The sequence below is a fragment of the Oryx dammah genome, unplaced genomic scaffold, assembly GCF_014754425.2.
Source record: "Oryx dammah isolate SB20612 unplaced genomic scaffold, SCBI_Odam_1.1 HiC_scaffold_19, whole genome shotgun sequence".
Lineage (NCBI taxonomy): Eukaryota > Metazoa > Chordata > Mammalia > Artiodactyla > Bovidae > Oryx > Oryx dammah.
In genome coordinates this window covers 22296167-22309200 of record NW_024070203.1, presented here as the reverse complement: position 1 = coordinate 22309200, position 13034 = coordinate 22296167, and the positions used below count along the sequence as shown (strand labels likewise).

General features: G+C 41.9%; 1 pseudogene; it reads right to left on the bottom strand.

Moving 5' to 3' along the window:
• Positions 1-3257: 3257 nt before the first annotated feature.
• Positions 3258-4360, bottom strand: LOC120878865 (annotated as a pseudogene).
• Positions 4361-13034: the final 8674 nt, after the last annotated feature.

Here is a 13034-nt window from a genome sequence, read left to right as displayed (position 1 = left end):
GGCTGCAATCCATGGGGTCACAGAGTCAGACAACAACTTAGTGATTAAACAACGACAGATCTTAAATACAAAAAGCTTAAGATCCTAACCCAACTTTACTAATTATTAGCTTCCAGATGAACTGGCAAAAGCTACCAGAACTTTCTGAGCTTCGGAACCCTTCCTGTTGAAAGGAGCATTGCAAGATAAACTGTCTTATGACTTATTATGAAGGTTAACACAAGAAGATGATGTAAGAAGATAAGACAAGTGATAAAGCAGTGCCTGGTACTGGTTCCCAGCAAATATTAAATGAGTGAATAAAAGAGAGATTGACACAGAGTCTGCACAGAGCAAGTGTTTATAGAAAGGTTACCCATTATTAGTGCATTATCCATTCATTCCTTTCACTATGATGAACATCCAGAAGGCAGGAGCCTCTTATTGCCAACTTTGTATCTGTAGAGATTAACATGACACCTGGTATATGGAAGACTTCCTACCCCACTCATCATATTTTAAATATTTGCCTTGATTATCACATACATTTGAAGTGGTAAGCATGATTATCATTCCTTTACATGTGGAAGCTTCCCAGGTAGCTCAGTGGTAAAGAATTCATCTGCCAATGCAGGAGACGTGGGTTTGATCCCTGGGTTGGAAAGATCCTCTGGAGAAGGAAATGGCAAGCCACTCCAGTATTCTTGTCTGGGAAATCCCACAGATGAGGAACCTGGCAGGCTACAGTCTGTGGGGACACAGAGAGTCAGATATGACATAAGGACTGAGCAACAACACATGAAAGAAACTGAAGCTAAGGGAATAAAAATAGTTCCTTTAATTCAAAGTTGATTTAAAAAAAAAAAAGACAGAGTAGATCTTGAATCCAAGCCTCTGACTCTACACTGGGTACTGTCTGATTTTCCATGGTGAGAAGTAACCCCGCCTGGTGTGGCAGAGACCTACACATCACTTCATCTAATAACTATCCTCATTTTATGTATAATGCCCAGGAAGAAGGGACATGCCCAAGTTCACCTGGCCACTTTGCAGGTAATTGCATTTTGTGAATGCTCCAATAGCTCCGCGATGAGAGGCAAGTTTGTTTTGATAAATAAATCAAATAGTTGTTACTCACCAGTCCAAATGGGATGTATTCAGAAATGCTAAATATTTATGGTTGACAAGGGAAACTGAATTCATTTATGTCTCTTTTGACAAATTAGTTACCTCATGTAGAATAATTGCTGCTTTTGCTCTTAGTACTTGAGTTCTACTCTGCACATTTCTGAGTCATTGCCTAGTTAATGCTTGATTTCAGTTGGCAACGTGCTATTTATGGAAGAAAGGATCATAATGTTTTGGATTTGAACCAGTCTTTTTTTCCCTGAACTTTGCATGCATATCATTGGAGATGTTAACACCTCTCTCCTAATTTCAAGTAACAGAAAATTGATTCATTGAAAAGAGCAGAGTAGCTGGCTGCAAGTTTCTGTATAATGGCATCCCCATTCAGTGACATGTTTCAGAAAGGCCTGCCTTGTCAGTGTCTGGATGGGAAATCTCTGTGTTTTTTTCAAAAACTCTTGCTCACCACTCAGTCACTGGGTTGGGATCATTTGTTACCTTGTGTGTAACATCACCCATTTTGACTGATACACCCTCTTCATTCCACCAGGTTCTAGCCCAATCACTGCCATGTGGTAGTTCAGTACATTTCTGTTCTTCCTCTTTTAGCAGGTGAGAGTCTAAGGGCCGGGCAAGTAGATTGCAGAGGTGAAAGATTGGCAGAAATAGGTCAGAATCCTGACCTGATAACTCTGCAACCAGTCTGGAAGAATTCCTTTATTTATAAAATCCACTTCGTTTATATGCAGCTTGCCAGGTGGCACTAGTGATAAAGAACCTGCTGCCAATGCAGAAGAAGTAAGAGATGCGGGTTCGATCCCTGGGTCGGGAAGATCCCCTGGAGGAGGGCATGGCAACCCGCTCCAGTATTCTTGCCTGGAGAATCCCATGGACAGAGGAGCCTGGAGGGCTACAGCCCATAGAGTCTCAAAGAGTTGGACACGACTGAAGCGACATAGCACGTCATAGCATGTAGCACTTAGTTTATATACTTTGGGGAATCTAATATTAGTTCATACACAAAATTACTAGGATGCAGTAAGTTCTCAATGCCAGGCATTAAATAATAATTATTAAATAAATAAATAATTAAAACAAGGTGCTATATTTATTTAACTTTATAATCACAATAATAATAACTATGATGATGATGATGCTTCAGCCCCACTTTTTACTTTTTTAAAAATCTATATAGTTTTATTAAGACAAAAAACTGACAGTGTTGATATGAAGTTTACATTTAAACAAAAGTTTTCACAAAAAACCTAACACACGCCTAAAAATTACAATGGAGTTTTAGATACAGATCAAGACGATGTCAACAACTGATGGATCTCATGACTCAAGACAGCGTTTTGGATTTTAGTTAATTCTTAGGATTAAAAAACTTGTTTTGTTTTAAAGTGAAGCACTGCCCCAGTATGAAAATTTATCTTCTCCTGAGACCAGGGCTTTTGAAATCATTCAACTCTTGAACTTGTGCTGTCAGTGACTGAACCCTGCCACCAATGGTTTCAAAGTTCAAAAAACAGAGGCTCCAAGAGTTTTCCACCCGATGAGCACCGGCCCTTTTCTTTCCCTACTCACTTAGCTCCTATACCACTCTCTGCCCTTCCCTAAATACTTCACCAGTGGCTTGGATGGAGAAGCTGATATTTGTAACTTCACAATAGGAAAAGAGTCTTCTTGTCAGTTTCATGAGTAGCACCTCTAAGACAGAATGATCTGCCTGTGTATACGCTCCAATAAGACTTTTCCTCCTCAACCAGTTTCCATCTCCCAAATGGCAGCTTTGGTAGCTTCTTATTCCTTTGTTGGGAACAGCATTAAGCTCAGGCAGAGGAATACCTTGGCTTCTAAGTTTCAGGCATTCACAGCTTTTAAACAGTCTCTCTCAGTCCTCATTTAGGTTGCCAATGACATTTTTTGAAAGGATACAATATTCTGGACACTGAACCCAATCATCATTAGTCGTCCTTTCCTTTGTTTCACCGTTTCCCCAAATTTTAACAAAAATGATCCTAACCCATCTCCCTGCTTTCCCGCCCCACCCCACCCACCCCAAATAATACACCAGTAATAGCCAAAAACTACACACATGCTACGCTGTAAAAATGCAGAGTTAACACTATCAGGAAGAAGGCTATGTGGGTTGTGGAGATGCTCTTTGAAGATCTACAGTATCTCTTGCTCTCCCACATCCCATTCTACGTTTTGTCCTTCATAGAAGGCCCTTTGCTTTTTTTTTCAGCAAAGTTCAGAACGGGTTGCCTTGAAACACGGACCCTCCTTCCCCTCCACCGGGATAGGTGTGCAAACTGTACAGCATGCAGCGGCTTTGAAGCCCTGGGCTGCTGTAGGGCACAGAAACTATACTGGCTCTTCAAAGGACATCTTCTCAAGCCATCTTCATGGTGTCAAGACAAGGAGAACTCCTTCTTTCCCCACTTGAAACCCACAGTCAGATGTGACAGGGGCTGGTATTCAAGAAAGTTAATTCTTATCATCTTTTTTGTCATCATCCTCTGAGGGGTAAGAATGCCATGTCAGCCTTTCCTCATAGAAGGATATGACAACCTGCGGGCACTTGACGTTGGCTTCCTTGGCAGGGACCAGATCAGCCTCATCAGAGTTCTTCCATTTCATTAGGAACATGAATTCTCCACTGGAGTCCATAGCTCCAATAATCTGCTCTGGTTCCAAACCCCGGGCAAAGCCTCATGGCTTTTCTGACTCTTCTTTCTTCTTCTTTGGTTTGCTCTCTTCCCCCTTATCTTCTGAATCAGAATCAGCTTTGCGCTTGCCTCCCTCTGATTTATCTGTCTCATGTGCTGTTTTCTGTGACTGCAGAAACTCAGCAATGAGGTCAGGGCAATCCAGGTTCTCTTCTGGTTCCCATGTGTTATTCTCATTTGAGAACCCCTTCCACTTTAGGAGATACTCCACTTTGCCCTTTACCACTCGACGGTCTAGAACTTTTTCCACCACATATTCTTCTTCCTCTTCTTCTAGCACCTCCTCCACTTTCTTCTTGTTTTGTTTTTTCCCCATAGTGCCCGCCAGCTTTCTGGTATAAAGGATGACGCTGCTCAGAGCAGCACCCACAAGCCCGAGAGGAATCGGTGCCACGCTACTGACGGGTCTTTTTGTCCGGCCGGCCGGGGGAGTGGCAACCAGAAAAGCAACAAGCCGGGTGACCACTGTCGAGCCCCCTCACTGAAGCAGCATACCGCAGGCCCCTGCCAACGGCCCTCCCCTCAGACGAACAACCCAGCCCCACTTTTTAAATGAGGCTTGAATTAGCTACAAAAATTCATACTAGCCAATGGCCCTAATGGTTTGGTGGCTTCCCACTATTGTGTTTTATTTCTCTCTCATGTCTTGGTCCTATAAAAGCCTGGTGGTTTTCCTGGTGGCAATCCCTTAGCAGAAGAGCAAGGGCTGAAAAGTCCAGATTCCTTCCTTCATGTGGCTCTGCCCACTTGAAAGCCTTTTCGTCCAGTTTCAGGGAAAGAGCAGAAGGAAAGCAAGATCTTTTATCTGCATTTGTTGTTGTTCAGACACTCAGTTGTGTCCGATCCTTTGTGACCCAATTGGACTGCAGCATGCCAGGCTGCACCGCCTCCTGGGGCTTGCTCAAACTCATGTCAATTACTCTGACCATGACTTAGTCTCCAAGCCCAACCCAATTTTATCGTGATGGAGATAGAAAACGCAGTGTTTTCTCATGTGTCTGGCACATTCATCTGCCACACAACTTAAAATTTTAGTTGTAAAAGCCTTACTTCACATTATGGGCCAACGTCATTGTCATCATTTACTAGGACATCATTCTGTTTGGTGAATATGTACTTGATACAAAGAAGGATGCAATGAGAATCTTGAGGCAAGGCGTATGTCATTTTCAAAACACTTACACACACCCAAAGCAATGAATCAAGCAAGTAATGAATTTTTAAGACAGAAGCAGCCCCAAAAGAGGCAGAGCTTGTATTCAGCCTTACAGGATGGATAAGACAATAAAACAGGGGTAGCAATGATGCCAAGATCATGGACCTCTAAAAAGAGGCTTAGTCTTTTTTCTAGAGGCAAGTAGGCCATTATGCTTGCTTTATTTAGGGTACAATTTACCCTGATAGCTCAGTTGGTAACAAATCCCCCTGCAATGCAGGAGATCCCAGTTCAATTCCTGGGTTGGGAAGATCCCCTGGAACAGGGAAAGGCTACCCACTCCAGCATTCTGGCCTGGAGAATTCCATGATAGTCCATGGAATAACAAAGAGTCAGACATGACTGAGTGACTTTCACTTCACTTCAGCTTTCAAAGTTTTAATTCTGCCTATTTATATTCATAATAAAACCATGCATTTCTTAATCATTTGGCTCCAAATATTACCACTTATTTATGTTGTATGATTTATCATAGAGACATTTCAAATGGAAGAGAAAAACCTGCATAACAATTCACATCTTAATATGTGAGGAAATAAAACTTTGCATGTAAATGAGTATTATATGAAACTGAAGCTTACTATTTTTTATTTTGAAGTTGCCTTTTATTATTATCTAATTTTATTTATCTAATGTTAATTTTGGTTTCCCAGGTGGCTCAGTGGTTAAGAATCAGCCTGCCAAGCAGGAGATGCAAGTTAAGTTCCTGAGTTGGTAAGATCCCTTGGAGGAGGAAATGACAATCCCCTCCAGTATTCTTGCCTGGGAAATCCCTGTGGACTGTAGCCCAGCAGGCTCCTCTGTCCATGGGATTTTCTGGGCAAGAATATTGGACTTGGTTGTCATTTCCTTCTCCAAGGGATCTTCCCAACCCAGGGATCAAACCCCCAACCCTTGTGTCTCCTGCACTGGCAGGCAAATTCTTCACTATTGTGCCACCTAGGAAAATTAAAATATTTGTAAAGGGAGATTGGATTAAATAATCACCATTATCCACTTGGGGGCAGGCAGTTTGTGGAGTCACTTTTCCTCACTGGTTTACCCGTCTGTGAGTCTAAAGAGTCAGGCCACATGACACGGAACATTGCTACGCATGTGAAAAGACTTCTTGAAAATGGTCTTTAAGGAGCAACCACACAAGGGAGTGGTGAATGGCACAATGACCATGCCTAGCAGGCATTATCCTAAGAAAATCGGAACTAAGTGAAGCTACACAAATCACACAGACGCACACACACATACACTCACCTCAGTGGCAGAGTGGGATTGGACCTCAGGGCTCCTGTCTCCAAAATCTGTGCTCTTTTTAGAACATATAGCCAAACACATTTATCAAGCAATGATTAAGTTCGTTATTAATATAATGCTCATGTTACGAATAAGCGAACAGAGCATCAGTCAGTGAGCAGAACATTTGTACTCGTTAATCAAGAAAGTTATGAAGATGAGGCCTCTTTTATCTCACCAATTTTTGTTTCCAGGAAAACAATCACCACAAACAACCTTGTTTCTTCTGTTTCCTGAAGTTTTATAGCCCTAAATTACCCAGCCTATATCAAGCCATAACTGTATGTCACAACTAAGTGGATCTTCCACTCAAAATTTATGGACCTTAGCAGCAAGAGTTTGAAGGTTGTAAAAGTTTAGCGATAAAATCCCTGAAACTTGTAGCCTGAATGGAAATTGCTGAAATTAACACTGTTAAGGTTATTACTCACCTTCCAAATTTCCCATAAGCTTTATGGTCCCTACATAGAGTTTTTATGTTGTTGTTGTGTTTTATACTGAATGGTAAAGAAGGATATCTTTGTCATTGTGAATGAGTTCTGTATATGTCTTGGTGTTGCACATGAGGAAATACAATCCTGAGATTTCATGTTTCCTCTGATATAACATTTGACTTCTTACTAGAGATTGCTATTTCCATTCATTGCATTGTCATGTTTGAACTAATTTATTCATTAATTCAACCTCATGTCCAAGGAGTGGTGGTTGCATGGGCGCAGGAGGGCCGAGAGGAGCTACTCCACGTTCAAGGTCAGGAGGGGTGGTGGTGAGGAGATACCCCTCGTTCAAGGTAAGGAGCAGCAGCTGTGCTTTGCTGGAGCAGCTCTGAAGAGATATCCCACGTCCAGGGTAAGAGAAACCCAAGTAAGACAGTAGATGTTGCAACAGGCATCAGAGGGCAGACACACAAACCGTAATCACAGAAAACTAGTCAATCTAACCACATGGACCACAGCCTTGTCTAACTCAATGAAACTAAGCCATGCCCTGTGGGGCCACCCAAGACGGGTGGGTCATGCTGGAGAGGTCTGACAGAATGTGGTCCACTGGAGAAGGGAATGGCAAACCACTTCAGTATTCTTGCCTTGAGAACCCCATGAACAGTATGAAAAGACAAAATGATAGGATACTGAAAGAGGAACTCCACAGGTCTGTAGGTGCCCAATATGCTACTGGAGGTCAGTGGAGAAATAACTCCAGAAAGAATGAAGGGATGGAGCCAAACCAAAAATAATACCCAATGTGACTGGTGATAGAAGCAAGGTCTGATGCTGTAAAGAGCAATATTGCATAGGAACCTGGAATGTCAGGTCCATGAATCAAGGCAAACTGGAAGTGGTCAAACAGGAGATGGCAAGAGTGAACATCAACATTCTAGGAATCAGAGAACTGAAATGGACTGGAATGGGTGAATTTAACTCAGGTGACCATTATATCTACTACCATGGGCAGGAATCCCTTAGAAGAAATGGAGTAACCATCATGGTCAACAAAAGAGTCCGAAATGCAGTACTTGGATGCAATCTCAAAAATGACAGAATGATCTCTGTTCGTTTCCAAGGCAAACCATTCAACATCATGGTAATCCAAGTCTATGCCCCAACCAGTAATGCTGAAGAAGCTGAAGTTGAATGGTTCTATGAAGACCTACAGGAACTTTAGAACTAACACCCAAAAAAGATGCCCTTTTCATTATAGGGGACTGGAATGCAAAAGTCGGAAGTCAAGAAACACCTGGAGTAACAGGAAAATTTGGCCTTGGAATACAGAATGAAGCAGGGCAAAGGCTAATAGAGTTTCCCCAAGAAAAAGCACTGGTTATAGCAAACACCTTCTTCCAACAACAAAGAGAAGACTCTACACATGGACATCACCAGATGGTCAACACCAAAATCAGATTGATTACATCCTTTGCAGCTAAAGATGGAGAAACTCTATACAGTCAGCAAAAACAAGACTGGGAGCTGATGCAGCTCAGATTATGAACCCCCTATTGTCAAATTCAGACTTAAATTGAAGAAAGTAGGGAAAACCATTAGACCATTCAGGTATGACCTAAATCAAATCCCTTGTGATTATACAGTGGAAGTGAGAAATAGATTTAAGGGACTAGATCTGATAGATAGAGTGCCTGATGAACTATGGATGGAGGTTCATGACATTGTACAGGAGACAGGGATCAAGACCATCCCCATGGAAAAGAAATGCAAAAAAGCAAAATGGCTGTCTGAGGAGGCCTTACAAATAGCTGTGAAAAGAAGAGAAGCAAAAAGCAAAGGAGAAAAGGAAAGATATAAGCATCTGAATGCAGAGTTCCAAAGAATAGCAAGAAGAGATACAAAAGCCTTCCTCAGTGATCACTGCAAAGAAATAGAGGAAAACAACAGAATGGGAAAGACTAGAGATCTCTTCAAGAAAATTAAGAGATACCAAGGGAACATTTCATGGAAAGATGGGTTCGATAAAGGACAGAAATGGTATGGACCTAACAGAAGCAGAAGATATTAAGAAGAGGTGGCAAGAATACACAGAAGAACTGCACAAAAAAGATCTTTATGACCCAGATAATCACGATGGTGTGATCACTCACCTAGAGCCAGACATCCTGGAATGTGAAGTCAAGTGGGCCTTAGAAAGCATCACTACGAACAAAGCTAGTGGAGGTGATGGAATCCCAGTTGAGCTATTTGAAATCCTGAAAGATGATGCTGTGAAAGTGCTGCATTCAATATGCCAGCAAATTTGGAAAACTCAGCAGTGGCCACAGGACTGGAAAAGATCAGTTTTCATTCCAATCCCAAAGAAAGGCAATGCCAAAGAATGCTCAAACTACTGCACAATTGCACTCATCTCACACACTAGCAAAGTAATGCTCAAAATTCTCCAAGCCAGGCTTCAGCAATACGTGAGCTGTGAACTTCCAGATGTTCAAGCTGGTTTTAGAAAAGGCAGGGAACCAGAGATCAAATTACCAACACCCACTGAATCATGGAAAAAGCAAGAGAGTTCCAGAAAAACATCTACTTCTGCTTTATTGACTATGCCAAAGCCTTTGAGTGTGTGGATCACAATAAACTGTGGGAAATTCTGAAAGAGATGGGAATTCCTCTTGAGAACCTATATGCAGGTCAGGAAGCAACAGTTAGAACTGGACATGAAACAACAGACTGGTTCCAAATAGGAAAAGGAGTACATCAAGGCTGTATATTGTCACCCTGCTTATTTAACTTATATGCAGAGTACTTCATGAGTAATGCTGGGCTGGAAGAAGCACAAGCTGGAATCAAGATTGCCAGGAGAAATATCAATAACCTCAGGTATGCAGATGACACCACCCTTATGGCAGAAAGTGAAGAGGAACTAAAAAGCCTCTTATGAAAGTGAAAGAGGAGAATAAAAAGTTGGCTTAAAGCTCAAAATTCAGAAAACTAAGATCATGGCATCCAGTCCCGTCACTTCATGGGAAGTAGATGGGGAAACAGTGCAAACAGTGTCAGACTTTATTTGGGGGGGCTCCAAAATCACTGCAGATGGTGATTGCAGCCAAGAAATTAAAAGACACTTACTCCTTGGAAGGAAATTATGACCAACCTAGATAGCATATTGAAAAGCAGAGACATTACTTTGCCAACCAACCTCCGTCTAGTCAAGGCTATGGTTTTTCCAGTGGTCACGTACAGATGTGAGAGTTGGACTGTGAAGAAAGCTGAGCGCCGAAGAATTAACTGATGCTTTTGAACTGTGGTGTTGGAGAAGGCTCTTGAGAGTCCCTTGGACTGCAAGGAGATCCAACCAGTCCATTCTAAAGGAGATCAGTCCTGCGTGTTCTTTGGAAGGACTGATGCTAAAGCTGAAACTCCAATAATTTGGCCACCTCATGGGAAGAGTTGACTCATTGGAAAAGACTCTGATGTTGGGAGAGATTGGGGGCAGGGGGAGAATGGGGATGACAGAGGATGAGATGGCTGGATGGCATCACGACTTGATGGACATGAGTTTGGGTGAACTCCGGGAGTTGGTGGTGGACAGGGAGGCCTGGTGTGCTGCAATTCATGGGATCGCAAAGAGTCTGACACGACTGAGCGACTGAACTGAATTCATTAATTCAACATACTTTTATTGGGTGTATAATATATGCCACCAATTATGCTAGGCTCTGGGAATATAAACATGAAAGAGAAACGTTCCCTTAATTAAAAGAGCACAGACTCTAAGGGAAGAAACTCTAGTGTCAAAAGTTTTCTGCATTATTACATAAAAATTTTGCTCCTTATCATCTAAGACTATATTCCCTCCTGTGTGGCATTTATGCTGTAAGTACACAGTATAACCTTTAATTCTACTGATATTTTATGGGTTCACTTAAAAAGTTTAGGGCTTGATTTTCCCATCAAGGTAGGATGAGAGATTTATTATGAGGGAATTGAAACATTTTGAATTAATACAGTTATGACTCTGATTTTAAAATTGAGTCCACTTAATGTAAACTCTATAAGTGCAGACATTTTATGAAGTCTGTTTGTTCATTATTCTTAAAATTGATTGCCTGGCTCATCACGGATAGGCAATAAATATTCATTGAATGAGAGAACCTACTGCATGATACTGGCTTAGTTGTTTAACTGCTGAACAGACAAAGAGTTGGTTCTTACTCTCTCCATCTGGGCTATCAGATGACACCAAAGAAAATGACACGCTCACAGGCTTGTGCCTCCAGACATGCATGATGGGTGGTGTCCCCTGTGCTCTCAGCCAGACTGCTTCCCTTGTTCACTGTTTCTTGAGCCAGCTTCATGACACCTTACCTTCACTCTTCTGTGGTTGCAAGCTCTTTCCTCACCCTGCATCTGCATACATAGAAAGCAAATCCTTTCTCTCATCTAAGGATGATCGTTCCACCTGTGTGTCATGGCCCGTGCCCACCACCTCCACTTGCTGGAGATGCACCCCATTGTCCCATCTTACCTATGTAAACTGGCAACTTCCAACAGCATTTAAACCTCTTACAATCCTCTCTTTGTTAAATAAGGGGGGAGAAGGGAGGGTGGAAATAGAGCCTCCAGCCCTTTTCCCATCCCTTTCCTTATATGAACACACTTGAAAAAATTATCTGCGTTTATGGGTTCCTCTTGTCGACCTCATGAACCCACTTCAGTCTGGCTTCCTGCTTCCTACCCCTGCATAATGCCTTCACTAGGTCACCCGCAATCTCAGATGGTTAGGGATGATAAAGGCCTTTCAGTCCTCAGTTTACTTGACATTCAGATTGGTTCCTTTTTTCCCACTGGGAAAAAACATCTATCTTTGTTGGGAAGAACAACTTTCCCCCTTCTTTGAACATCACCAGTTGGTTCTGTCCAGATGGCTTCACTGACCCGTATTCTAATGTCAATCCCTTGTAGAGTGTCCTTGGGCTTCTGTTCCAGGCTCTCTCTCTTTTTCACTACATATTTCATATGCAATCTCATCCACAGGCAAGACCTTGTTGTATCCTTTATTCTTTTTAGCCCAAAGCTCTCTCGTGAGTTTCAGGCCAATATAACAACCCAGAGGCTACCTCGCTTGAAAGACCAATAGTACCCTAAAATAAAAACACAAAATTTGTTATTGTTACTGTGACCTGTTCCTTCAGTAATTGGAGCCCTTTTGGCCACTTATTATCTTAGAATAATTTGGAGACTGACCAGCAGAATCTTAACAGAAATTTCTAATACATAAAGGGAGTTAAGCAACATTTGGTTCAAGCACAATTTATGCAAAGGTGTTTGTGTGAAGATTTTATGAGCTAAATTTCCATAATGGATGCAATTTAATTTCTCTCACAAAACAACTCAATAACCATATGGAGGAGACGTGTTAATAAATAGTGATCTAAAATTTTATTTACAGCTACACAGAATACCCTTGCAAATACCTTAATATATTTGGCTAGTCTCAATTTTTTCAATGTGTATAGTTTCCCAAAGCCCAAAATGATAAAGCATGTTATAGCAGCAGCATTTTTGCTGCCTTTAGACAGCTTTCTTCTCGGAATATTAATAGATTTTGAGGAGAGTGAACTTTATACCACAGGCTTCCAGGGTGGCCCTGATGGTAAAGAATCTGTCTGCCAATGCAGGAGACACAAGAGACGCAGTTTCCATCTGCAGGAAATGGCACTCCATTCCAGTATTCTTGCCTGGAAAATTCATGGACGGAGGGGCCTGGCGGGCTACAGTCCCTGGAGATGCCAAGAGTCGGACTCAACTGAGCAACTAAACAACAACAGTGTTGTGTCACAGGATATGTCTGGCTCTTCAGTCCCTTGTGTGTGTTAACAAGATGCTCTTCAGAAACACAGCAGCAGTCCACATTGGGCCCAACAGACCCTGAGAGGGACTGTTCCCCCACAAACATATGTGCACTAGATAGGATCTTTTTTTAAAGGAATTAATTTTTTAAATTTTATTTTTTTAACATTTATTATTAATTTTTTGACCTCATCACACAGCATTCAGGATCCTACTTCCCCAACCAAGGACTGAACCCGTGGCCCCCTGCACTGGAAGCACAGTCTTAACCACTGGACTGCCAGGGAATTTGCTCCTTTTATCTTTTGAAACAATTGATAGTCACCATCTCCTTGTTCTGGGGAACCATTCCAATTTGCCAGTGCTTGTCATAATCTGGGCTGCTGGCAACAAATCGAG